The sequence below is a fragment of the Podarcis raffonei genome, chromosome 6 (assembly GCF_027172205.1).
Source record: "Podarcis raffonei isolate rPodRaf1 chromosome 6, rPodRaf1.pri, whole genome shotgun sequence".
NCBI classification, from domain to species: domain Eukaryota; kingdom Metazoa; phylum Chordata; class Lepidosauria; order Squamata; family Lacertidae; genus Podarcis; species Podarcis raffonei.
The window spans coordinates 47,682,058-47,708,894 of NC_070607.1; the positions used below are offsets into that span (position 1 = coordinate 47,682,058).

Below are 26,837 nucleotides of genomic sequence, written 5' to 3' on the forward strand. Positions count from 1 at the left end.
TTCCAATACTTTGCTAGTAGAACTCTTGCTGCTGTTGTAGCATACATAAAGAACGTCCTATCTTTCTTTGACACCAATTGGCCAACTATGCCCAGGAGAAAAGCCTCTGGTTTTTTGTGAAAGGTACACTTAAGCACCTTCTTAATTTCATTATATATCGTTTCCCAGAAGGCCTTAATCCTTGGGCACGTCCACCAAAGGTGATAGAAAGTACCTTCAGTTTCATTACATTTCCAACATTTGTTATTGGGCAAATGATAAATTTTTGCAAGCTTGACTGGGGTCATGTACCACCTATAAATCATTTTCATAATATTCTCTCTTAAGGCATTACATGCCGTGAACTTTATACTGGTGGTCCATAACTGTTCCCAGTCAGCAAACATAATGTCATGACCAATGTCCTGTGCCCATTTAATCATAGCTGATTTAACCGTTTCATCCTGTGTATTACTACTACTAATTGAATAACAAAACATGTCTGCAATCCAGTATGACTGTTTGGGCATTCAATATCTTCATCATTCTGGAGGACAGAAGTCTTTTTTCCCCTAGATCAGGAAAAAGCCAGCATGGGCATAGAAAGAAGTGAGTGGCATATCCTGGGTTAAAAATCATGGTCTTGATCCTGGCATTGTCATGACTTAGTATTGCTGGAGGCAATGGAATTTAAGCTGGTCATAGCTTTAGCTGAATCAGGTCCCATATCTCTCACGGCAGAGGCCTTCCTGTTTAACCAAGGTCAGGGAGTCTTAAAGGCAGCATGCTTAAGACATGAACTGTTGCTAATGGCCTGGATTCTTAGAACTGCTGAGTGTATCAAAAGAGACTTCCTTAACATTTCCGGACATTGAGGAGATGTTGATATGGGGGGGGGGATAAATAACTTATTTTCCCCAAGAGTACCCCTCCTGATTAAGTTATGTGGGTGCAGGAAATCCCTCCACCGTTCTGACCCTGATGAAGTTGAAAATCTTCTACTGCAGCCCTGGAAAAGGACAGTGACTCAGATGTATGTATCAGAGTGCAAGGCCAGTCACACAAGGCTGGGCAGGAGCCAGTGCTAAAGCAAGGGACCTCGTCATGGTCTCTCTGGGGTGCGTTTCCATAAGGAAATCAGAAGTATTTACAGACGATAAAAGAACGCAGTGCTGCCAGGAACAGTTTAAAAGCAGAATCGCCTGCCTATAAATTCTCTCCTTTACTGCAAGCAAATAGGAATGAGATCCCAGCAAGCATGTAAAGGCAGCTGCACACTGAGGGAAAGGAGCTCCCACGCTGCGGGATGTTTCTATATTTGTCTTTTTAAACTGATCATTTTAAATAGGAAGTGATTTTAGCACAAGCCAAGAGCGCCTTGCTGCCTGCTCAGGCTCCCGGTCTTGCATTAAGGGATTTGAATGCATGAGAGTTGTGCATAGCAAAGAGACAGCCTGATCATTGGCTCCAGAATCCTCCACTAACCACCACTCATTCTGCATCCATAAATTTGATTAAATTATGTATAAATCTATGTAATTTTGCATACAATGCTAGACTGGGAACACGGGTGGGTAAATTCTTTTTTGAGAGGCAGGCTCACATGGAAGGATATAGAAATAAGTAAAGGAAGGAGAGGCTAGCCACTGGGAAGCTACATGTGACCTCAAAATATTGACTAGGCACTGCCTTTATGGTTTTCTCAACAGCAGTGAGGATTAGAAACCTTGTTTGCTTTAAAATTAAAGTAAATATTCTCAAGATTTTGAGGGGCATAAGAATCTAGATTCTGTAAATGATAACTGATGCCTGCAAGTGTGTTGTATCTGTAAACACTTGTGCAAATCAGAGTCCTGAAAGAAAGTTGTCGTAGCTTTCACACACACACACCCCATTTCTCTCATGGGGGAAGCCTGTTTCATGGACCCTCTTACATTTGTCCTAACAGACTTCCCTAAATTTTCTTGTTATTTATGTTTATACTCCTGACTTTATTGACATTCCAGTAAAATGATCCCGTAGGGCATCTCAAGAGATATGGCAAAATCCAAACATGTTTGCTAGGAATCTATTGTAGAGTGTTGGTCATTCCTATTTAGCTTTGAAAATAGGTTTCCAGCTAAAGCACGTTTGAAGAGAGTGGAACTACAGGCAGCAGCTTGCAGTTCTATAGAGCATATACGTACCTATTCTTTAGAGAATATACATTTGTTTCTGAAGCAAGTGGGCTAAAACTGAGTTCAATATTTTTCTTCCTGAGACTTCAACATAAAACACTCCCTTTGCTTTGTATAGTCTCAGCTTCCATTATCAGGGGGCACAAGTTGCATCACAAGGCTAGGACATGAGCTATGGGTGCCCTTGGAACACCACAGAAACACCTATCTTACCTAGGTACTTGCACAGCCGCCCACAGATTGGATGCCATAAATAATTTCTGTCTCATCTGCCATGGTATTTTTCTTTTCAACTGGGAGCTCAGCTGAGGACAATCCAAGGATATGCCTGCACATGCAGCTCTTCCATTTCTGGGCCAGCCCAAGACATTTTTCCGCCTGAGGCGGAGCAACAAATGGAGCCTCCCTGCCACCAACGAAAAAGTCAACATGCATAGTTCCCAAGGTCAGCCAAGTTATCTTGGCACCTGAGGCAGAAAATCCCACAAGTGCCTCACCTCTCCTTTCTGGCAGGAAAACTAAAATAAAAATAAATTGAAATAACTAACTGTTAGCTGCCCTTTCATCACACCCCAAATCAGACTGCCTGAGGCAACCATCTCAGGAGCCATCCTCACTCATGCCCTTCTGGTTTGACAGCACCAAACCAAAGGTCTTACCATGTGGCACATGGGAACCCTATGCAGAAAGCTCACATTGGCTCATGCAAGCAGTGGGGCCTTCATTGGGTCAACCTTTGTCTGCCATGGTAAAGGAACACATCTCAGCTCATGATAGTGTAGTTTGGATGTGATTAATAACCTCCAACCTATGGGAAAAGTGCCATGCAGACAGACTGTGGTTGAGACTTGGGCTGGATCTAGACATATCAAAGAAGTGTTTCTGGAAAACACGTGGTAAACTTTATACAGTGGTACCTCTAGTTACTTACTCAATCCGTTCCAGGGTGCTGTTCACACCCTGGAAAGTCCGCAACTAGAGCGCCGCTTCTGTGCACACACGTGGCACGATAGAGCGCTTCTGCACATGTGCGCATGGCGAAATGTGAAAAAACGCAACAGGAGACTGATGTAACAAGTGGTACGACTGTATGAGAAATCGTGTTGGCAAAAATGGAACTTCACAGCGCCATCTAGTGACACAGTGCTTTCATACTTATACAATGCATATAAAACGCTTTTTCTTTACCAATCTAGCTAAGTCCTTGGAGTTAATATCTCAGACAAAAGAAGTGACAAGTTCAACTGAATGAACAAAGCCATTCTACGAGGATGCTCTTCCTCCCTTCCTCCCTCTCTTCCTTTAAGAGCAAGGAGGTGATTGCTTTTTATGCAATCTCTTCTTAACAAAGTCACACTAATCCCCACACTAATCCTTAATGCTTCTTGGAGAACCCCAAAATAAAGGAAGCACGTTTGCAACTGCAGAAGAACCCAAGAACCTTCTGGGAGCACAGTAGTATCTCAGAGATGCACAGCCAGCCTTTTAATGGAGGGCTGGATAGTTTTCCCGCCTGCTAATTAAATGACTCTGGATCATTAGAATCTTGTAATTTAGCTGTTCAGGGAGGCAGATGCTGGCATATCAAAGCAGCATGGCCATATTTTTGAAGAGTGTTCCAGTTAGTTATCTTTACTAAGATGGATCCTATAGTATTCATGTTGAGGTCATTCATACTGTGTGAAATACAAGAAATCTCAAGTTTAAAAATGTCATCTAGAATCATAGAATCATAGAATCATAGAGTTGGAAGAGACCACAAGGGCCATCGAGTCCAACCCCCTGCCAAGCAGGAAACACCATCAGAGCACTCCTGACATATGGTTGTCAAGCCTCTGCTTAAAGACCTCCAAAGAAGGAGACTCCACCACACTCCTTGGCAGCAAATTCCACTGTCGAACAGCTCTTACTGTCAGGAAGTTCTTCCTAATGTTTAGGTGGAATCTTCTTTCTTGTAGTTTGGATCCATTGCTCCGTGTCCGCTTCTCTGGAGCAGCAGAAAACAACCTTTCTCCCTCCTCTATGTGACATCCTTTTATATATTTGAACATGGCTATCATATCACCCCTTAACCTCCTCTTCTCCAGGCTAAACATGCCCAGCTCCCTTAGCCGTTCCTCATAAGGCATCATTTCCAGGCCTTTGACCATTTTGGTTGCCCTCCTCTGGACACGTTCCAGTTTGTCAATGTCCTTCTTGAACTGTGGTGCCCAGAACTGGACACAGTACTCCAGGTGAGGTCTGACCAGAGCAGAATACAGTGGCACTATTACTTCCCTTGATCTAGATGCTATACTCCTATTGATGCAGCCCAGAATTGCATTATTGCATTGGCTTTTTTAGCTGCCGCGTCACACTGTTGGCTCATGTCAAGTTTGTGGTCAACCAAGACTCCTAGATCCTTTTCACATGTAGTGCTCTCAAGCCAGGTGTCACCCATCTTGTATTTGTGCCTCTCATTTTTTTTGCCCAAGTGCAATACTTTACATTTCTCCCTGTTAAAATTCATCTTGTTTGTTTTGGCCCAGTTCTCTAATCTGTCAAGGTCGTTTTGAAGTGTGTTCCTGTCCTCTGGGGTGTTAGCCACCCCTCCCAGTTTGGTGTCATCTGCAAATTTGATCAGGATGCCCTTGAGTCCATCATCCAAGTCGTTGATAAAGATGTTGAATAAGACCGGGCCCAAGACAGAACCCTGTGGCACCCCACTAGTCACTCTTCTCCAGGATGAAGAGGAACCATTGATGAGCACCCTTTGGGTTCGGTCAGTCAGCCAGTTACAAATCCACTGAGTGGTAGCATAGTCAAGACCGCATTTTACCAGCTTCTTTACAAGAATATCATAGAATCATAGAATCATAGAATCATAGAATCATAGAGTTGGAAGAGACCACAAGGGCCATCGAGTCCAACCCCCTGCCAAGCAGGAAACACCATCAGAGCACTCCTGACATATGGTTGTCAAGCCTCTGCTTAAAGACCTCCAAAGAAGGAGACTCCACCACACTCCTTGGCAGCAAATTCCACTGTCGAACAGCTCTTACTGTCAGGAAGTTCTTCCTAATGTTTAGGTGGAATCTTCTTTCTTGTAGTTTGGATCCATTGCTCCGTGTCCGCTTCTCTGGAGCAGCAGAAAACAACCTTTCTCCCTCCTCTATGTGACATCCTTTTATATATTTGAACATGGCTATCATATCACCCCTTAACCTCCTCTTCTCCAGGCTAAACATGCCCAGCTCCCTTAGCCGTTCCTCATAAGGCATCGTTTCCAGGCCTTTGACCATTTTGGTTGCCCTCCTCTGGACACGTTCCAGTTTGTCAATGTCCTTCTTGAACTGTGGTGCCCAGAACTGGACACAGTACTCCAGGTGAGGTCTGACCAGAGCAGAATACAGTGGCACTATTACTTCCCTTGATCTAGATGCTATACTCCTATTGATGCAGCCCAGAATTGCATTGGCTTTTTTAGCTGCCGCGTCACACTGTTGGCTCATGTCAAGTTTGTGGTCAACCAAGACTCCTAGATCCTTTTCACATGTAGTGCTCTCAAGCCAGGTGTCACCCATCTTGTATTTGTGCCTCTCATTTTTTTTGCCCAAGTGCAATACTTTACATTTCTCCCTGTTAAAATTCATCTTGTTTGTTTTGGCCCAGTTCTCTAATCTGTCAAGGTCGTTTTGAAGTGTGTTCCTGTCCTCTGGGGTGTTAGCCACCCCTCCCAGTTTGGTGTCATCTGCAAATTTGATCAGGATGCCCTTGAGTCCATCATCCAAGTCGTTGATAAAGATGTTGAATAAGACCGGGCCCAAGACAGAACCCTGTGGCACCCCACTAGTCACTCTTCTCCAGGATGAAGAGGAACCATTGATGAGCACCCTTTGGGTTCGGTCAGTCAGCCAGTTACAAATCCACTGAGTGGTAGCATAGTCAAGACCGCATTTTACCAGCTTCTTTACAAGAATATCATGGGGCACCTTGTCAAATGCCTTGCTGAAATCAAGGTAGGCTACATCCACTGCGTTCCCTTCATCTACCAGGCTTGTAATTCTGTCAAAAAACGAGATCAGGTTAGTCTGACATGACTTATTTTTCAGAAATCCATGCTGACTATTGGTGATCACAGCATTCCTTTCCAGGTGCTCACAGACTGTTTGCTTAATGATCTGCTCCAGAATCTTCCCTGGTATTGATGTCAGACTGACTGGGCGGTAATTATTTGGGTCCTCTCTTTTCCCCTTTTTGAAAATAGGGACAACATTTGCCCTCCTCCAGTCTGCCGGGACTTCGCCTGTTCTCCAGGAATTCTCAAAGATGACTGCCAGTGGTTCTGAAATCACATCTGCCAGTTCTTTTAATACTCTTGGATGCAGTTCATCTGGCCCTGGAGACTTGAATACATCTAGACTAGCCAAGTATTCTTGTACTATCTCCTTAGTTATTCTGGGCTGTGTTTCCTCTGCTGAATCATTTGCTCCAAATTCTTCAGGTCGGGCATTGTTTTCTTTATCGGAGAAGACTGAGGCAAAGAAGGCATTGAGGAGTTCAGCCCTTTCTGTGTCCCCTGTTTGCATTTCACATATCATGGGGCACCTTGTCAAATGCCTTGCTGAAATCAAGGTAGGCTACATCCACTGCGTTCCCTTCATCTACCAGGCTTGTAATTCTGTCAAAAAACGAGATCAGGTTAGTCTGACATGACTTATTTATCAGAAATCCATGCTGACTATTGGTGATCACAGCATTCCTTTCCAGGTGCTCACAGACTATTGGAGCAAGCTCTGTTTCAGAATACTCTTTTTTTTTTAGTCAAGCAGGGCAGCCTGAAAGTTCTTCTTTTACTGTCTTGTGCACTATTAGAAATCACAATATATATTTACTTGAAATATACATTTGTCTGGATGTGTTGAACATCACACATACAAAAAAATATATATGCAATAAGTGTACATACAAAACTATCCTGAGTAAGAGTGGAAAAGTCACACATCAAAGACATAACTGCTTCATAGTGTGAGAGAGTGGCTGGTTTGGGGGGCTCATGTATTTAACACAGAATACTTGACTATGCTATGTGATAGGTTAATGTGGCAATTATTTGAGTTTCTAAGTAAAACTACTGATAACTCATTGTCAAACTATTTTCTTTAAACATTTATTCTAAAAAAGAAGCCTAATTTTCAGATGTAGAGAGAACAAGGTTGCTCAATATTTGATAATCCATCTCACCTATATAGCATGAAAATTGAGGTAAAACGGGAAAGCCACAGGGATTGTGTCAGATTGTGGGCCATCCCTGTCCTCTTCCTTAAGTTGGTTTGTTTGGATAGGGCTGTGGAATGGTTCCTCCATGCAACTTCATTCCGTAAACCTGGGATGGCGTCCGCAATGTCTCCTGGGCTATTAACATGTCTCACCAACCCTGTGCTCCTTCTCCAGTTTTCTGATGAATGGCACGTGTATCTTTCTGCATAGTGTTAGCCTAGGATATTTTCACATAAGAAACAGAACATCAAAATCCCAAACACAGAATTGACTTCCATTTTTTAATAACATGCAAAGGGCCAGGTTGCAAGCAGGAAAGTGGAGCCACATCTAGAATTTGCCACCTAAAATGACACCTAAAGGTTGCTTAATGGAAAACTAGCTTCGTATTCCAGATGGAGAAAATCTCTCTCTTTCTGTTAATGCTGGCTTACCATCTTATTTCACTTTAATATTTTCTCCTCATTCATTTTTTCTTCTGCAAAATGTGTATTTGTTCATCAAATTTCCTAAACAAAGTATGAGCAATTAAGGTAAGCTTTGCAAGAGATGAACTACTGGGACAAAACAGAACTCCTTGCAAAGTCATCTTCTGTCCAGGGTAGCTTGACGTAAAATGGCAGCCCAATCCAAATTATGCTTATTAAGCTCCATTCAGTTCAGTAACATTTTATCCAGACTAAATGTTCTTAAGATTCCAGTCTCAGTTTTGCCAAGAGCTGAATTGTCTGGTGCAACCAAGAGTCCAGGCACAAGTCTGCTCCCATGCAAGTTAAAATAACCAAGACAGACTAAACAGCTTAAAAATAGATTTCAACAAGGAACTAACTGTAAAGCCAATGCCTGAAAACATAACCTTAAGGCAATACTTACTAGAATCGTAAACCTGCTGTTCATCCCTAAATGCTTTTACTGATAATATATACTTAATAATGCACTATGTTGGAATGCTGGAATATTGCTTTTACTTTAAGTAAGGACAAAGGATTGTGAAATCCAACCCCCCGTGTTTTTCCTAGTGCACACAGTTTTGCAGCAGTTAAAGGCACAGGAGCTCTGCCCTATGCCCCCTGCCCCCCCCCAAATAAGCAATGGGCCTATTTTCAAATGTTGGCTATCATGGGGTTTTTTGCATGTGGCCCCCTTTGGGAAAATTCTTCAGGGAGGGTGCAGCAACTTCCAACAGAATTATTGCTGCCTCCAAATAGATAAACCATTAGATCAGATGGAATAAGGCAGTCACTGCAATAACAAATGGAAGAGATAGACCAGCTCTTCAGGGTGAGGCTCAGGCTTCTAACGCTTAGAAGCAAATCATTGGATATGGAGGGTAGATGGGGAAGAGTAGCATTTAGACTCCCCTCTTCCACCAGCCTCAAAGTATGACCTCAAGCAAATTGATTAATTTCCCCTTTGGAAGGAACTCTCATTATTCAGCTCCCCAAGCTCTGCAAGGACATTTGCTGCTGTGACCAGCTCAGCTGATTAAGGGCTACAAAGAGGTTGGTTTCCTCCCCTCTGTCCACAACTAGGTAAGTAGAGTCTGGTTTGTTGCAACGAAGGTACATGCAGGTTTGGGAAAGGGGCTTAATCCCTGAGAGGTGTGCGTCACATGGGCTGGCACTATGCTGAAAGAGCCTGTTGGGGAGTCAAAGTAGGACATTAAGCAAGACAGGAGCTGAAAATGCTAGGCTCTCCTAGTAGTAATTTAAAGTTGGGTGACAAGATGCAAAGGAGGGAAGGATTCCTGTACCTTTTAAGAGTATTGTAGAAACAGGAGATTTTGCAACAATAGCTTGTCATGTAGAAACAAGAAAAGCTTTGCTGCTGAAATTGTTTCTGTAAAACTATTTTGGGTTTCTGTGTTTGGTGTATTTATTACAAATACATATCTGCACAAAAACAGACATCAGCAATCAATAATTGCTGATGATGACAAACTCTTACAAATTTATACCTAAATTGCATATTTTCTTCATAACTTTGATAAACTTTGCTGTGTGCTATTGTTGTGTCAAATATGTTCTGTTAATTTTGAGACTTCAACTAACTTACCACTTTAACTCACAATATGCATCACAAATTATTAGATCAAATTAATACTTCTAATATGCAAGTAGGAAGTTAATAACCAAGATAGGTGGGAGGATGGGATGGGATGGCATCAAGGAGTCAAATGATAATTTCACAACATGCTGGTTTGGGGGCAATATTGATGTAGTTCGTAGGGTGGGAAACCCATGGCCCAGAGACCCAAAGCAGCCCTCCACACCTCCACATTTGGCCCTCGGGAGTCTCCCAAGGAACCTTCCTCAGCTACACCCCCTCACTGGCCCTGTTTGCACGTAACTTGAGTTAGAATGTGACCTTGAGCTCTGATCATTCTTCTTGCTTGCCTGGGGAAATGATTTTTGTGTAGAAACAAGCCTACTGTACAAAGGTAAAACTAACATCAGTTGCTCTGCTTTATTTTACTGCTGGCTCCACCCACCATGGTTTTGTGCCCCCCCCAAAAAAAATGGTTTTCTGGAAGGGAATGTTGCCTTCCGGCTGAAAAATGTTCCCCACCCCTTTAGTACTCAGAGCAATCCAGAAAGCACATCCCATTTGTTATTAAATTTGTGTAAGGTGTTCCTTCATATGTAAGCCACTCATCCTTGAAATTTCAGTTCTAAGAGTTAATTCAGACATGCATTCTCATCGTTCAGTGAATATAAGATAGTCATGCCTTGTATGTATGAAACAGCCATCACAGATCAGTTACCACAGAACTTTCATAACACCTCAAAGATGATATTTTTCAATGGAAGCCATTCATATATTCAGCTGCAAGTTATCAATGGGAACAGTCATCTAGTAACATACATACATAAATGAATCAGCTCTTAGCTCGTGTCTCTGGGATGCACAGCTGTGTTATGGTTGGCACAGAAGAGGTAGGCACTGATCTTCTTCAGGAGGTACCACACCAACACTTCTTTGAAAGCAGTGGGGATCACTCTCTCCCATAATGAGCCACATGCTACTCCCTGGACGTATCTAGTGAATCGCTTCCTGCTATATGTCACAGGCCAAGATGGGTGACCATCAAGAGAACAGATGGTCAGCCTAACCACTGCAACCACTCTCAGGCCACAATAACCAAAACTGTTCCCGTAAACTATTTCAGATGGTGTTCTAAACACTTCAGTTGTGGCATCCAGTATGGAAAGATGGGAGCAACTTTACCTTCAAAATGTTTCACATATCCATTGTGGTGCACCTCTAAGTAATTAGCTGTATCCACCTCCAGAATTAATGTAACCTGCTTTTCCTCTCCAGGGCTAGATCTCAACAGCCCATTCACCACTCAGCAACCACTGGATGGTTCACCAAGGACTGCTGCCACTGCCACATGGTAGGCACAATTATGTCTTTAAGCCAAGGAGTCTTCTGGATCATTATGCTGATAGCACTACACATCTCACTGTTCCACAGCAAGACAAGGGCATTGACAACCAAGTCAGCCATAACATCTCCCAGAGTACTCAGGAATCCCTTGAGTTCCATATGTCGCCAAGGGTGGACTATCTTAATGGGTCTCCTACAATTGCAGGGGACTCAACCACAGCCAGTCCAAATTTAACCAGGTGCTGTCCATGAACAGACCACCTGCCCATAACAACAGGGCCATTCCCACCTTTTGAAGGGCTCCCAGCCCACTCTGTAGTGAAGACCAGATTGAGCGTATAACCTGCAATGATGAGGCAAATGATCACAAGCTAACAAACCCTAAAAAACTATAGAAAGCAATATTTTTGCAGGATGTTTCATGTTGCCGTAATGTAGTGTCACTTTTGCAAAACCAATATGTGAATGTTGAGGTGGTTATTCCACTTTTGGAGGAAGAAGTTGTTGCCTGTCTTGGCCAACACAATGCCCCTCTTTAAACCAAAACACAGCTCAGCAAAAACAGATCTAAAATGAGCAGGGGTGTTTGCATCTGCTACCCATTCATATTTTTTGTAGCAGTTCCCCTTGACCATCATGAGAAAATCATTCTGGATTAGCAGGCAATGACCCATGTGAACATGCCAGTCTGAATTTTGTTTCCAGATGCTTTGGACCTTTACAAAAGGGATGAAGTCACACCTTTTTGAGAGACCTGATCTCTATGATGAGTGACACTTCTAAAGACATTTCAGATGTTCATTTCAACCAGAGTCAAGATTAAAAAGATAGCCGATGAATAATCCAGCCAGGGACTGCCTAGAAATGGAAATAACAGGGATGGGTGACTGATCTGCTTGCAGTGAGGCGATGGGGTGATGTCATCATAATGCAGTCAGGCGAAGGATAATCTGTTCCATGATTGGCTGTGATGAAGTTTTGTTCTGAGATCCTCCTAGCCTTTCGCTGCTTCATTAACTCTCACAGATTCCTCCTGTCAAATAGGATTGGGTTGATTCAGGAGGAAAGCAAGGAACAAGGTTATGGATCGGCCTGCACTTTAAGGACTTGAAACCTTTTCCATGGTGTTAACTGAAAGTTAACCCTTTAGCTGTTGAAAGTTCTGCAGGGCCTAATACTACAACAGCAGCTCTTGTTGGCCTGCCTTGGGAATACACTGCAAGGCTGTATATCCTGCAGTCTCCTCTTCGAATGGAGGGCAAATTCAGAATATTTACATGGGGGAAAGGATGATTATGAGTTCCAGCAAAGAGTTCTGATAAAAATGCAAAATTGATACAGTCATCTGTTTGACTTCTCTTCAAGTCCCTTAAATAGAGTTGGGTTCCACTCTTTTACTTGGAATGATGAGCACCAAATATTGATATAGTTCAGATGTGGGGGAACCTTGGGCTCTCCAGATGTTGTTGAACTACAACTTCCATCAGCCCCAGTAAACATAGTCAATGGCCAGATATCCCAATGCTTGCTATAATTCATGTGAAAACTTCTAAAATTCTGCACTTGCACACATTTTCACAGAATTTAGCACTTGGAAGTTGCATATGAGAGCAGAACTGTAGCCAGCCTATCCTTGTCCAGAAAAGGTGGAGTTTGGTTAAATTCCTCCTAAGATTTATGCCAGCTGTGCTCTAGCCATCATCCTTCTTGCTTCATTACCTGCAGCTCCCAAGAATACCAGAGTACAAAATCAGAAGAGGCCCCAATGAGTGATACTGTTAAGAGTCCTTTCCATATTCCTATTCCATAGTGAGACCAGAGCATCAACAGGAGTGGCAACCATGTCAGTCAGAAAATCTCTGAGAGCATTCAGGAAACTGCCATAAGTCTCCAAAGATGGACCATCTTAATGGCTCTCCCACCCCTGCAGGGGCATACTGCCATTATCAAACCATACCTCACCAGGAAATGGTTTGTCCAGGACAGCAGACTCACCAGTGGGATACTGCGGCCTTTAAACCTTGTTGCAAAAAAGCAGATCAAGAATACGTCCTGCCACATGAGTTGAGGCTTTTATGTATTGAGATAGCCCTATGACTGCCACAACTCAGGAAGCTCCAGCGTGAATGCTAAACTCCCCAAACACCATGATGAAGGAGTTCTTCAACACACACACTCCAAAACCAGCTTCACACCAGCTCAGCCAGGAAGGCTGAACAGAACAGACCCAATTCAGTCTCAGAGCAGATCAGCTTCCTCGTGTGGTCATTATCCCCTTCTCCCATGATTAAAGTGCCTTTTGGCTTAACACGTTTGTTGTCTAGCTGGTTTTCTTGTTTTTGTTGTTGTATTCCCCAGTGTCCAGGCTTTCTGCAGTACTCTCCCAGATTCCACTTTTTTCCTCTCTGACTCTACTGTATGTAATTATTATGAGTTCATTTTATTATACCCTCCAACCCCCAACCCAGCCACACACACAAATATATATACATATATATATCTTTTAAGGCCATCATTAACTATAATTATCAGTCTCTGTCAGTCATCTTCTGCAATTCACAATGCGCCTGAAGCCATAGGAATCACTTATCCAACCATGGGTAAAATAAGCATACTTCCAAACATTCTGGGAAGATAATAGGCCTTAATTGAAAGATTTTTCCCACTCCCTTCTCTCTCCAGCTTCAAGCACCTCACGTCTTTCGCATTTCTTTCTTGAGGGGGTAGAATGTTTCTAGATGAGAGGCTTGGTAAGAATACACAGAAGATGGAGCCTTAGATAAACTTGGAAAAGCTATTTGTATTGAATAGCCTGAAGTCAGTAAGCAGAGTGACCTTACAATGATGCTGTCTGGGAACCCTTCCCCATTGAATCATTTCTGGTTGTGGAGAAGGTTTGTGGCTTTGGGCTCTGAACTAAAGTGTAGCATTTGGAAGGTTGCACATTAAAAAAAAAAGTTGCTGCTCTTCATATATGGGAATGATGTAAATAAATTAATGAGATCAAAGCAAAGCCTGTTCGCACGAAGCTTTTTGCCTTTGCAAGATTGTACGGTCTGATGGCTAGCCTAGCACGAATGTCTATGGATCAGGAGTTCTGAAGTCACTATCTGAACTTGCGCTCACTCTTGGTCATCATGCATGGACGAGGAAGCAGTTTTGGTTTCTGTTTCTCCAAAGGATAGGATCCAAACCAATAGGCTCAAATTATAATAAAGAAGATTCCGATTAAACTTTTTAAAAAATGTTCTGATGGTGTAAGCTGTTTAACAGTGGGACAGGCTGTTTTGGAAGGTAGTGGACTTTCCTTCATTACAGCTTTTTAAGGCTGGATGGCCGGCTATCAGAGATGCTGTAGCAGTGGATTTCCCACATCAGCAGAGAACTGGACCTTGTCCCTGTTGCTGGCATGGCCTTGGCACCCCAGCCTGTCACATGTGCCCCCCTCCATGCCTGGCTTGCTGGAGAACAAATGGAGAGTGGCCATAATAGGTATAAGCTCAAAGGATCATTTTTCTTGTTGCACCAAAGTCCACATCCAGGGAATCTGATGTTGCATCTTTCATGCTAGTAACTGAAAACCTCAACATTGCTAAGTCTGTGATAGTAAGTGTGTCTACTTGAGAGTAAGTCCCATTGAATTCTGCAGGACTTGCTTGTGAGTACTTACACATAAGGTCTGACCATAAGGCTGCAATTTTGCTCCTACTCGCTTGGTAGCAAGCCCCATTGAGCACAATGAATTACTTTTGCATAGATACGTATAGACTTGCACTGTTCTAATACAACCTCTAAGATTAGTAGCCCTGTTGAGAGGAAAAAACAATGAAGAGTCTTGATAGTACCACCCTTTCACCAGATTTGCACGTACAGAAGCTTGCTGCTCCACCATAAAGAAAACCCCTCCTTAATCTTACCAGTATCAAAACCTGAGCATCTTTCAGACGTGCTGTAAATGCGGCCCGCTTTCTAGTGACTGGGATAGGGAGTTAAGTCAGTGTGGGGTACTTTTCATCTTGTATCAGATTTCGTTTTAGTGGATACTAGGATGGAGCAGGTTTTTTAAAAATCCTAAACACAATCGATCGCTAAACATTATGATGGTTATTTCTATAACACTTCTCCAAAGTAAAAAGTGCTTTCCCTGCAGAGCTCAAGATGCCCCCTTTGTTGGATGTGCATATTGCTCAAGAGGCCTTGTCATTCATCTCTTACTGCTTTGAAAGTGTCTGTCTCTGGAAGGGAGGCTCTGCGTGTGCTGTTGTAAATGCCTGTCCTTAATGAGCAAGCTGTAGAGTCCTAGGTCCACTATTGTGACCTTGCCTCCCACCTCATTGCCTGCTTTTCATGCAGCCACATAATAATGAACACTCCAGAGGAGCCAGAGAGAGGGAGAGGGAGGAAACATTGTCCCGAGAACAGTCCAACTACTTAGACCACAAATTAAGCCAGATAATGGGATGTGTTTTAAAGCAGCATGCCTTACCTTTGGGGTATAGTCTGACGGCTGGCTGTGAGTAAGAAAAGAAAAACAAAGCACAGAAAACAATGCTGGAGCGGGGGTTGCACTAAAAATGGTTAGCTAAAAGAAATCCAAATGTGCTTTTGTGTCATCTTTCTCGGAGCACAAAATTATGCTTTCCCCAAAACTCCTTACACAGAGCAATGCCCCATTGTTGCAGAACTTAACCTGTTTTTCCTGTTCTCTTTTCTCGCCCATCGTTTTGCATTTCTGCCATCCATATGTGATCCTCCTCCTCCTCTCATGTTTAGTGGGTTATTCTTTAATTTTCTACAATGGGCTTAAGGCTCAGGTTGCTACTTCTTGTAGATTTGCATATCACCAGCTGTGTATGCCCCACTGACACTGCACATTTTTCTTGGGAGATGTAAATTGCACAGGGGTGTGGGGAAGAAAGTCTGCAAATTAGATTCTGAACTAGCCAAGAACTTTGCTGAGAATGTGGGGGTGGGGAGTGGAAACAATGAATGGGTGCATAGGTGGAGGTGCACATGATCAGATTTAAAAATAAAAACTTTTTAAAGGGTAAGAATCATAAAAGAATATATAGAAAAGTAGGACATTTGGCCAGAATGAAGTGTGTTGTTAAGTGGGATCCTGGGAGAATGCAGTTTATGTGAATTCTGATACAAAACTGACCTGATCTGCAGCTCCCAGAGTAATGTGCAGATTGAAACATAATTATCCTTAAGATTTCACACTTCTCTGAATTTTCTGTTGTATAGTTCGTACCTGAAAAAGTATTCAAATGCATATTTTTAGAAAAAGTTCATTTAGAAATGCGTATTTTTTGAGACTCCATATTCAAAAATATGTATTTAGATGTAAATTTTCATGTGGAATTTTTTAAGAGTTACAGAATAATGCGGAAATGGGAGACTAGACTAATGAATGTAGGGATGCCAAAGTGATATAGGCCACACAGAAGCTAGTCCAGTCATCCTGCTCACATTAAGATACAGCTGATAGAATTCCCTTAGACAAATAGCAATGATCAGTGCTATTCTCAAATAAATAAATATATTGAGTCACTTACATGCTTATGGTTAGCAATCCTACATGCATTTTATAGTGCAATCCTTTACATGTCTACTCAGAAGTCAGCATCACTGAGACCAATGTGATTCATTTCAGCCTTACTCCCCTGAAAGGCATCAATCCTAACCATGACTACTCAGAAGTAAGTCCCATTAAATGTACTCCCAGGTAAGTGGGGTTAGAACTGCAGCCTTAAAGTGTGAAAGACCACATTCTAATAATATTCTAAAATGCAAGACTAACTAAATTTGCATGTAATACTAACTTGTATCATGTTTCTTCTTTACTCATTCATCTCCATTGACTTGTGGCCCTTGTCAACCATGGTTATCCAGAAACACATTGTGAAAATGTGAGACTAACCAGATTTATGTGTAATATTAATCCAAACTGTGACCTTAGCACGAACATGTGAATGTGCAGGCTCCCCAGTTGTTCTGCGCTATGCTGCTCTGTGTTGAGCTAAGCCAGGCTTCCTCAAACTTGCCCCTCTAGATGTTTTGAGACTTCAGTTCCCATCATCTCTGACCACTCATCCTGCTAGCTAGGGATCATGTGAGTTTTAGGCCAAAAACATCTAGAGGGCCAAGTTTGAGGAAGCCTGAGGCATGTGAAGTAGCTCTCCCGGATAAACCACAAGCCATAAACCATAGGACAAATCTTGATTACAGGTTGTCGTTAGTCTGGAGAGAGCAAAACCACAAACCCAGGCTCAGTTGAAGAGCTAAGCCAAACCATGGCTTAGCACAGTGCAAAAGCAGAATGAACAGGAAGGAGTAAAATGGCTTCAGTCTCATTTCCTGAGGCCTGCACACCACCATGGCTTGGTTTAGTGTCTTAGCGCATCCCTTGCTTCAAGAGTTAGAAAGTACCCACAACGACACATTTCCAACATTCCTAAGGAAGAAGCTCTGTCGATAATACACCCTCGCTACCCATCCAAGACAGATTAAACTTTAGCATTTGTCAACAAGAAGCAAAAGTCTTCTGATGACACATCATCCTTGCAAGAGAACTTACTGAGTCAAAATTGTATTTGATTTGGCAGAATGGGCAAATTATCAGTGGGCAAATGACATCCCCCAGTCATTTGTCTGATTAGTCAGCCTATTCCTCAGAAGCACCTCTCGGACGAACTTGCCTATAATGTGATTCAAGGCACAGGAGGTAAAAATTGGTCCTCGGCTCAGCACTGGCTAGCTGGAAAGTGGCCAGTTTAGGTCAGCATATTTTAAGAATGCAAGGAAACTGGAAAGGATTCAGTAGGGAGCAACTAAAATGATACAGAGTTTGCAATACACATACAAGGAAAGGCTGAAGCAACCGGGTATATTTAGCCGTCAAGCGTGGGTATTACCCCTTAAGACATCAGATCAAACATTTTGGGTGTGTTTGGGGTTTCTTTTCCCGCTTTCATTTTCTAACTTGGGTTAGTGTAGGAGTGGGAAAGCAGTTTACCTTGACCAGGAAGAAAGGTTATATGAAAGTCAAAAGCTTGCATGGTTCTTCTCACCAGTCTTCTGTAGCATGAAGTCCACTTCTGATAGCAGTCAGCAGGGGTGGTGAACCCGTGGCACACATAAACCCACAGTAAGCCTCCTTTAGCAAAGGGAGAAGGACGGTTGACAAGTCAAGTAGCAGTTGCTTCCCAATAAGCAAGTAAATGCTGCATTGGCTATCAGCTGCAACAGCAGAGCTTACAAAAGGAGGGAGCCACAGGCCACACACAGCATTGAGACATACTTGAGCATGCACATTTGAGTTTTTCTTGACCGTTAAGCCACAGAAAGGCACACCTCTCCACCACATTTGTCCTATGAGAATTTTTGTTTAATTAAAAAAAACTGCAATTATATCTCCTTGTCATTTGCTAAATTGCATTCCCACAAACATTCCCCCCACACACACACACTTTGAGAGGCCTTTTTACAGTGACCACATGGGCCACATAAATCCTGAAACTGTGAATACCTGGATCTGTATGTGGATTCCAGGCCAGTATGACTTGGTCAGACTGAAATTTCGCAGTGTATGGCCTAAGTGTGTGTGTGTGTGTGTAACTTAACTGGTTTCCCACCATAAACAGAAGGAAGCCAAAAAATGTTGGCATACTTTGGGCATTGATTACCAGTCTGCTAAGAGCCTAGCATAGACAAAATGGTGGCAGACCAGTAGACATATTGTCAATTGTGTGGGGATAAGAGGTTGGTGTGAGTTTTGAATCCTCCCCTCCTGCTTCCCAGTTTCCTCTGCTGCAAAGAAAACCCTCCTCCACAGAAAGCTTTTCTTTCATTCAAGCTCTATGATCAAAAGTAATGCCTGCCAGAAGAAAGGCAGCTTTGGGTGAGGCAGTTTTGTGGGTAGAGAGAGTGCAGGCCGGCCTAGGTCTTGGCATCCTCTTCTAGAGTGGTCACATGCATTACCAAAAGAGAGAGAGAGAGGAAAGGTTAGTGTAAAAAGAGGACACTGGTTTACATTATATTTGCATATGCTGGTTTATATGTGTAGGTGCAAATTTAGAAGTAATTCCTATCTTTGTAATATAAATACAGTACATATCACTGCAGTGGGAAAGATTGTGACCAGTTGACCTGTGTGCGTGCTGAGTCTGCATTTCAAGGTCCTCCCTGCTGACCCATCTAATGGTTCATTTAAACTTGGACTGGACAGCCTTTCAAATAGTGGGCTACCTTCCCTAAAGTCGGCCACATGGCCACCCTACCCTCTTCCCTCCTGCTGCTTTCCCACTTTTAAATCACAGGTCCAGTTTGTGTGTTTTTTCATGGGATTTACACAAGTCCACATTTTCTAAGTGAAGTTCTGCTTCTGTAACTCATCTTTCTACCAGCGGGCAGCTTTTAAGTTGAAATGTTCTGCTGTCCCAGAGCTGTTTTCATTTCCTGACCTTCTCCAGTTGTTTCTGCTTTTTAGCAATTCCAGGAACTGGCAAAGAATTTTGGTGCAAAACCTCTTTGCCCCAAAAGGTGTTTTTCAAACAGAAATCCACTTTCCAAAACATCCAAGAGAAGGGGAATATTTCCATTTCATGTCCTTTGAAAGAGAACCATTCCTCACATTATGAACGTCAGACTCTGAAACAGAGTGAAAAACAGTCCTGCCAGCTCTCCCTTTTCATGCCTTCCCAGCTGGCGGACGATCGGACCAGCCCAGCTGTGTCCTGTTCCCACTTTGTTCCTACTGCAAGAGTTTTGGAAACATTCGACACAGCAGAGGATTGGGAATTGAGAACACGCCGCATGCCTGTAGCACAGTTGACTCTGTGGAAGAGAATTTGCTGGTTATAAAATTCCCTTAGTAGTTCCTTCTGCAAAAAAAAAGCTGCAAAATGGGCCTAGTTTTGCTAAACAACATATGAAGGACAAACAGGGCCAGCTCCAGGTTTGAGGGGGCCTTTGGACCCCCAGACTGCCATTTAAATCCAGTCTCCAACCCTGGCAGTGCTCCAGAGCACCAGATGCAGCGTCATTCCGTGCTATAGTGAGAAAGTAAAATGGAGGCTCACAGAGCCAGCTACCCTATGTGGAAGGCATGGGGAAGGTGACAGTGCTGGCGGCACGGTGTGGGGCACAGTAGCTGCCCTAGGATGCTGACCTTGAGCCCACACTGAGAATAGGCCTGTTTCTGGGTTGTATTCCTTAAGAAGGCAGGTGACAGCTGAAACAACAGAACGCTCTTCCTTAAAAATAATAATCCATTCTCTTTATTATGTTAGGGCTGTGAGCTCCAGTTCTTGTGCGGCCAAAAGGACATGGCCCAGGGCCTTTATTCTGCCAGAACTCACAGGAACTCAGTTCCAGCACCTCTCTGGTGGGTGCCATTGCCATTATAAGAGAACAAGGGAGGCATTCATGGTGAGTTCTGGCACCTCTTTTTCTAGAAAAATAGCAGTGGCATTGCCCATTTACTGTTCTGGGAGTTCTCCCACCACCACCATCCCCTCAAGCCAGTTTTGGGGGTGTGCAAGGCCTACCACTTGTGCAATGGACCTTGCACAGGGCTTTCACTGACATGGCTTATTAGGTGAATCCTACCCATAAAGGCGAAGTCTCAGAGGCTCTTTGAGGCAGAATATGAACCACCACGTCACTGTGAAATTAGTATCTACACTGCCTTTTCTTAATCTGAGATGCAAGAAGAGCCCTCTGAAACATACCAGTGCTCCAGGCATACAGTGAGTATAGCTTTCTTAATCTGCTCAGTGTCAAATTCTCTTCTCCGAAACCCTCACCAAGCTGCAATTTGCTGGGTACAGTTCTGAACATTCCAATCAGCTGTGGAAACTGTGAGTGACGTGTGCTGTGCCAGCTGAATGCAGGGTGCCAAGGTACTCATTCATGGGTTCGATCCCCCTTGGCAAAGCCCACACAGGCTTGGTCTTAAAGCGGCAGAACTAGATCAAAACAGGAAATGTTCACAAAATCTCATGTCATAATTTCTGGAAATTCAGGTGAAGTGCACTATTTCACTATACCTGAACAAAGGAATCAGAAGAAGAAACCTGATATAAATGATTTCAACATTTTTTTTTCATGTGTGTCTTAATCATAAATTTCTGTGGATTCCAAAAAAATATTCTAAGCAAGTACAGTTTCACTGTTGTGAAGATGTAAGAGGCATCAATGGCTGCAAAAGGGGACTTAGTGCATGAATCACAGACATCAAATTTCAGTTCCATTAATGCATATTTGTACTATAAAGGACCATGTTTTTTGCCATTCCTTCCTTGCAAATTTGTATAGCTTCAAGGCTTCAAGGAATATTAAATTGGCGTGTTTACAGTATATTTTAAATGCATAGGTCTCACTTGTGCTCAGTTGAGCTTACTCCCAGGTTAGTACGTATGCACAAAGGATTGATTCCTAGGATTGATTAACTTAGGCCTGTAGCCACTGGGCATAGGGGACTGTGGAAAGCAGTGTGAACTGCTTTCATTTTAGTGATGATTTTACTCTTATAGGTAAAATAGTACAGTAAAAAAAGCACAGTCAGAGTTTTCCTAACTTCTCAGTACAAAATCTGTTTCCACTTACTAATGTTCTTTCCCAATGGCAAAATCACTGAGATAAGAAAAATGGATTTTTAAATGTTATGGATTCATTTTTATTCTATTAATAATAATTCAGTTGTGTTGGAATTGTTTGATTTTGCAATCCTGTCCTTCCCTAGGTCAAGCTCTACTTAAGAGGTACTTAGGAGCAGACATGTTTACCATTGCATTGTAAGTTAACTATATAGTGAATTCTTAATGAGTTCCTGGAGTTCATCTCCTACACAGCAGGAGACATCTCAAAGCCTCTTTCCACATTTTCACATTTTGCATTTGCCATTTGTGGGGAAGGAGGATTATTTAACACCCATTTGCACTATTGTGCAATAGTATTTGCTGAAAATATGGGGTGTATGTGATATCAAATGAACCCACCATAAGAAATGTGAATTTTGGTTGCTAGAAAGGAAGGGCAAACTAAGCAGGAAGAGTGCACTAAAGAGCAAGGGAAATAGCAGCTCTTTAGGACCCTGGGGGTTCCTGTAGCCTGGCATTCAAACACTCATCAAACATAATTCAGACTTTACTCACTGGCTTAAAACACTGAAAAGTATGAGCAGCCAGACTGGCTCATCTTCCAGAAATGGCTTCAAAAAGTTGGCTGCACATTTTGCTTCATAACTTTACTTCCTGGAGATCTAGAGACTTACTTTCAAAAAGCAGAAAAGATAGAAAGTTCAGAGTCTGCAAGTATGGTCTCTTGTGTAACCATTCCAACTGCCCTATTATAATCTGGCCATGTCTCCTACCCATTCTGTCATTCAGCCCCTTTCCTTGTGATCTGAGCTTGCAGACACCTATTAGGTGGCTGACAAGTGCCCTATTTTTTCCATTTATCAGCCTTACAGGAGCATGGTGCTGGTAGTGGTTAATTTACATACATTCCCTGCTAGCTGGAGGTGGAAATGCCAGCAGCTATCCTTCCTTTCGGTTTCATTGTGGAGGCAGTAGTTGTGGTTGATGCAGAAGTCAAAGTCGTGATGTTGATTCAAGCTGACATTGCTAGAACTGTACATCGAAACACCCACCTGCACTGGAGATTTATCATGTCCTTGTAAGTGTCACTTCACTGTTTTAGGGAATGTACAGGTTGTGCAGGCCTTATATGGACACAGAAGGAATTGCATATGGGCAAATGATACTAGTCTCAGAGCAGCAGTAGTTCTGACTCTCAATCCAAAACAGCTCTTTCCCAGCTAGTTCCCAGTTGCTCCCACTGGTTTTGAACCCTTTGTCCTGGCAGATTAGTGTGTCTCACACATCCAGTCATGGTTATATATCCAGCCATCTATAATTAGAGAACACTGAGTATAATATAGTTTATGGACTAGATCCTACAAATTTAGTTAAGTTGGTCCCCTGGTTTCATAGGGTTCTGGAGTATGAGCCCACTGTACTATACGATACCTAAGCTGAGACAACTTTATTGGAAAGCTGATTGTAGGATACCTCTGAGCATGTTTGGAGTGCCTATACCTCTCCACTGAGTCACTACAACTAGTTCCCCCATATCTGGGATGAGGGTCCAGTGATTAAGCCAGCAGTAGTGAGATAACTGTATGATAAACTACAGCACAAAGTAATCAGTTACTGAACTTAATGATCAATTATTTCTACCTGCTCCCTAATCAGTCTTCCTGGGACTAATATGCCAGATAATTAAGCTTCCTTCAGTGATGACTTGTTTATTTGTTTTTTGTTTTTATGTACCATTTGTAAGAGAAATTACTCTCTCTTTTTCTTCCAAAAGTCACTGCCACCCTCAGAATCATGACCATCTGTGGCACAGAATCAACCAACAACAAATAGCATTGTGCTACATCAGCCTCAGCATCCTAACCACCTGTAATGGCAAGGTCTCACTTCCATTGGTGACAGGTGCCACAACTCTCCTGACAATATCCCCCCCCCCCCCGGTCTCAATTCTGAATCTTTCCTACCGAATCTTGACTGAGCCACTTCTTGTCATTCCCTTTGGGTGGCTCCTGAGGAGCAGCCAAAGGGAAGATGGCAGAGGTCAATCAAGTAATTGAAGTTCCTAGGAACACAGGAAGTTGTCTTGTACTGAGTCAAGTCCATCTAGCCCAATATCGTCTACACTGACTGGTAGTGGCTCTCCAGGGTTTTGGATAGAAGTGTCTCCCATGCCTACCTGGAGATGTCAAAGGTTAAATCTGGGACCTTCTGTACACAAGGAAAATGCCCTGCCACTGAGATTCAGCTCTTCATAGCCAAGCTGTGACATGCCATAGCCAAAGTGTAAGAACACAACTTTCCTCTTCCTGCCACACCACACACCTTGCAAGGAATTCCAGGAGGTGTTGTTTGGTAGCGCCAGCCAAGTCAAATGGCTGGTTCCCACACGCAGTGACTGCATCACTCAGATGTTTGTCTGAATCCTTCTTTTACAGTCCTAGTAAAGAGCAGCTATACACACCTCCACACACTCTTTAATGCATGGAACCGGTCCAGCCTTTGGGAGAGCCACTGTGATGTAGTGAGAACCCTTGTCTGAAATCACTAGTATCCACACATTTTTGTACCAAAGTGTTAACTGCAAGTCCTTCAGTGTTTTCCGCCGTTCCACTATCAAGGTTTTGGCTGCAGCCAGCATCCATCTTAGGAGGTCTTTTGAGTATGAATTACACACATAGCCATTGCAGAGATTTAACAATGAAAATTGGGCAGGTCATTACAATATCATTTCTACATATACTGGAGATCTCCCTCTAAACATTAATCCAAATATATAAATCAGCAGGCAATCCCAGTATAAACCAGAGAAAATGTACCTCTGCCCCCACGCCAGTAATATGGCAAGTGTCCAGATGTTATTTTAGAAATCTGTATTGGTGTGTGATGCCAAATATGTGCTATTTTTAATTAGCATTCCCTTATATGTGTGGATACTGATTTATATATATGGATACTGATTTATACCGTTATCAATGTTGAAGTAAGATTCATCTGTCAGTTCAGTTGACTTTCGTGCATTGAACGGAAGGGAGGCACCATCTTGTTCTTCACTTCAGGCATGAAAATGCATTTATCAAAGTATGATGCTACCTGTCTGGTAGCAAAACTGCCCCCTTGCCCCCCAATCCCTGTTGACCTGTTCTTCTCATACAGTGTGCATGTTCTGTTTGATGCTTGTTTTTCATTCATGGCTCACTGTAATAAATGTTACAATGCCATTGCTCTCTCCTCTGTACATGTATGCTAATCCACAGTGCTGTGTGCTATATAGATTTTATCAACAATTCATGTTCGGGTTGACCTGCACGGCTTTCCCTTATCTTTGACTCTCAGGGGTGATGTATATGCCAAGCCAGCAATCACTTCATATTGGGGGGGGGGTGTATGCTATGCTTGGAAGAATTTGCCTAGATATGCATCTGAAACTGAGCTTCTGCTGCCATTAAATAATGATTGTCTGCTCCCTCTAATTTCCTGCTCTTGTGAAAATGTAAAAAAAGAAAAGAAAAATAATCTAAACATTGACAGTATGTCAGATTTATTTATTTCCATATATATGTGTGCGTTTGTGTGATTCTAATCGGAGCTCTAAGCATCTGCATTCTTACAGTGGAGCAAAGTTTTGCTTTCAGGATGATCCTATGGTCCCTCTATGCTAGGGCTAATGTTGGCATAGCATAAATGTGGTCCTGTGTACTCTCAGCAGCAAATGCCACAACAATAGCTGTAGAAACAAAAGCTAGCACAGCACCCAGCCAACTCCAAAGCCCTCTAGGGTGGTCCCAATTGGAGGTCCTCCAGGAGGTCCGTGGCACATATCTATCAACTGTCCGGGACATCTCGCATGAGAACACAGAGCCCCAAAACGTGTGAGATTGCAGCCAGATGTGCATCTTTTGGGTGCCGTGCTCTCATGCGGGTCACGTAACTCACGTGAGAGCACAGCCCAATTTTCCGCTGGGACATGTTGGAGGGTATGATGGCACCATTCACAGAACAAAAACTACCACAGAGGTATCAACATTTTCAAAAGTAGGGGATTCATGGCTTGGCTTTTGGAAACAGTACTTAGCTAATTGGGAACCACTGCTCTGTGAGATTGGTTTCAAGTCCTGATGCAATATCAGTGCTCCCACAAAGGCAGTCATCAGAATATTCCTGTTGCATTAGCCCCTGTATGGGGTAAACTGTCGGCCCTGCTGCACTCCCCAGGGCTAAGCCATGGTTTGGCTCAGAAACACCCCCAAGTCAATGCAGTCTGTCTATCAATCAGGGGAAGCGGTACAAATATGCAGTTGCTTCATTCAGATAAGAGTTGGGCCCAATTATATTCTGATATGCTTTTCAGTATGTCCATCCTTTTTCATGCTATCCAAATCAGCTTCTTACCATATTCATTGGTTTGGTTGCTAGTACCTGCTTAGTTTTTCTTTATAGCAGCTTTTAATATCAATCTCCGGCCCCACCCTACACATAGCAGAAACACTGCTTGGCTTGCTGCCATACCACCAGCAACTTGTGGGTTGAGACATGAGAATTGTGAACTGCAGGGACCTCCTCTTCTCACTCGCTCATGCCCTAGTTGACAAGGCTTTGGCTAAGATGCAGACCACCTGAGCCAACCTTCATGCTCAGTTCTCCCTCCAAGCTTTTACTACTATAGCAAATGCCAAATAAATATATACATATAAAATTTAAAACTCCATAACAGTGTACAATGTTTACTGTTTTCTTTTTCTTTGAATGCATGTGTGCGTAATATATATTTGGTAGAATGATATAATTTCATACAATGGTGACCCATCAGAACAGCAAATATTATTCGCTGTCAAATCTCCTGGAGTGTCCACCTCCCTCTCTTCTCTATCACTTTACTGTTAGTTCAGTCTTCCTTATCTTACTCTTACCAGGTTATTCCCTAAATCCCATAAAATGTGATTGAGTTGCTGTCTCAATGAAGCTGGCACTTGCAACAGACCTCAAGGTTTCACAGCAGGTCCATGAGCATCCTTCAAATGAGTCATCTACCCACTTGTCATATCCTCTGGCTGCCATTGGCTGAATTTCTCTGATGCCATAGGGAGTCATGTGCTGTGCTGTGGTCACACGATATCTTTGATCAAAAGGCTTTCAAACAACCCTTTTCTTGTACAGTTATTGATTGAATGAACTGAGACATTTGCCAGAAATGGAGAGACTTCTCTAGCTTTTTGCAAGGGACAGTATGGCACGGTCAAAGGAAAGCAAAAGCCACAGCAGCTGTGGATATTGTATAAAGGTACTTGGGCCTCATTAGCTGACAAAGATGTAAACATGGCTAGCATACATCCTCAACTGATAACTGAATTTGCCACTTTTCTCGTGCTCTCTGCTATAGCCAAGCAGGTTAAAAAGGGAAGGTCATGTAATGTCACAAAGCCTGTTGCCT

The 26,837-nt window shown here is 42.8% G+C and overlaps 1 protein-coding gene across 2 annotated transcripts in view; it reads left to right on the forward strand.

Moving 5' to 3' along the window:
* Positions 1-26,837, forward strand: part of PIK3R3 (phosphoinositide-3-kinase regulatory subunit 3) — a 243,370-nt gene that overhangs the window by 125,653 nt on the left and 90,880 nt on the right. The window lies entirely within an intron of this gene.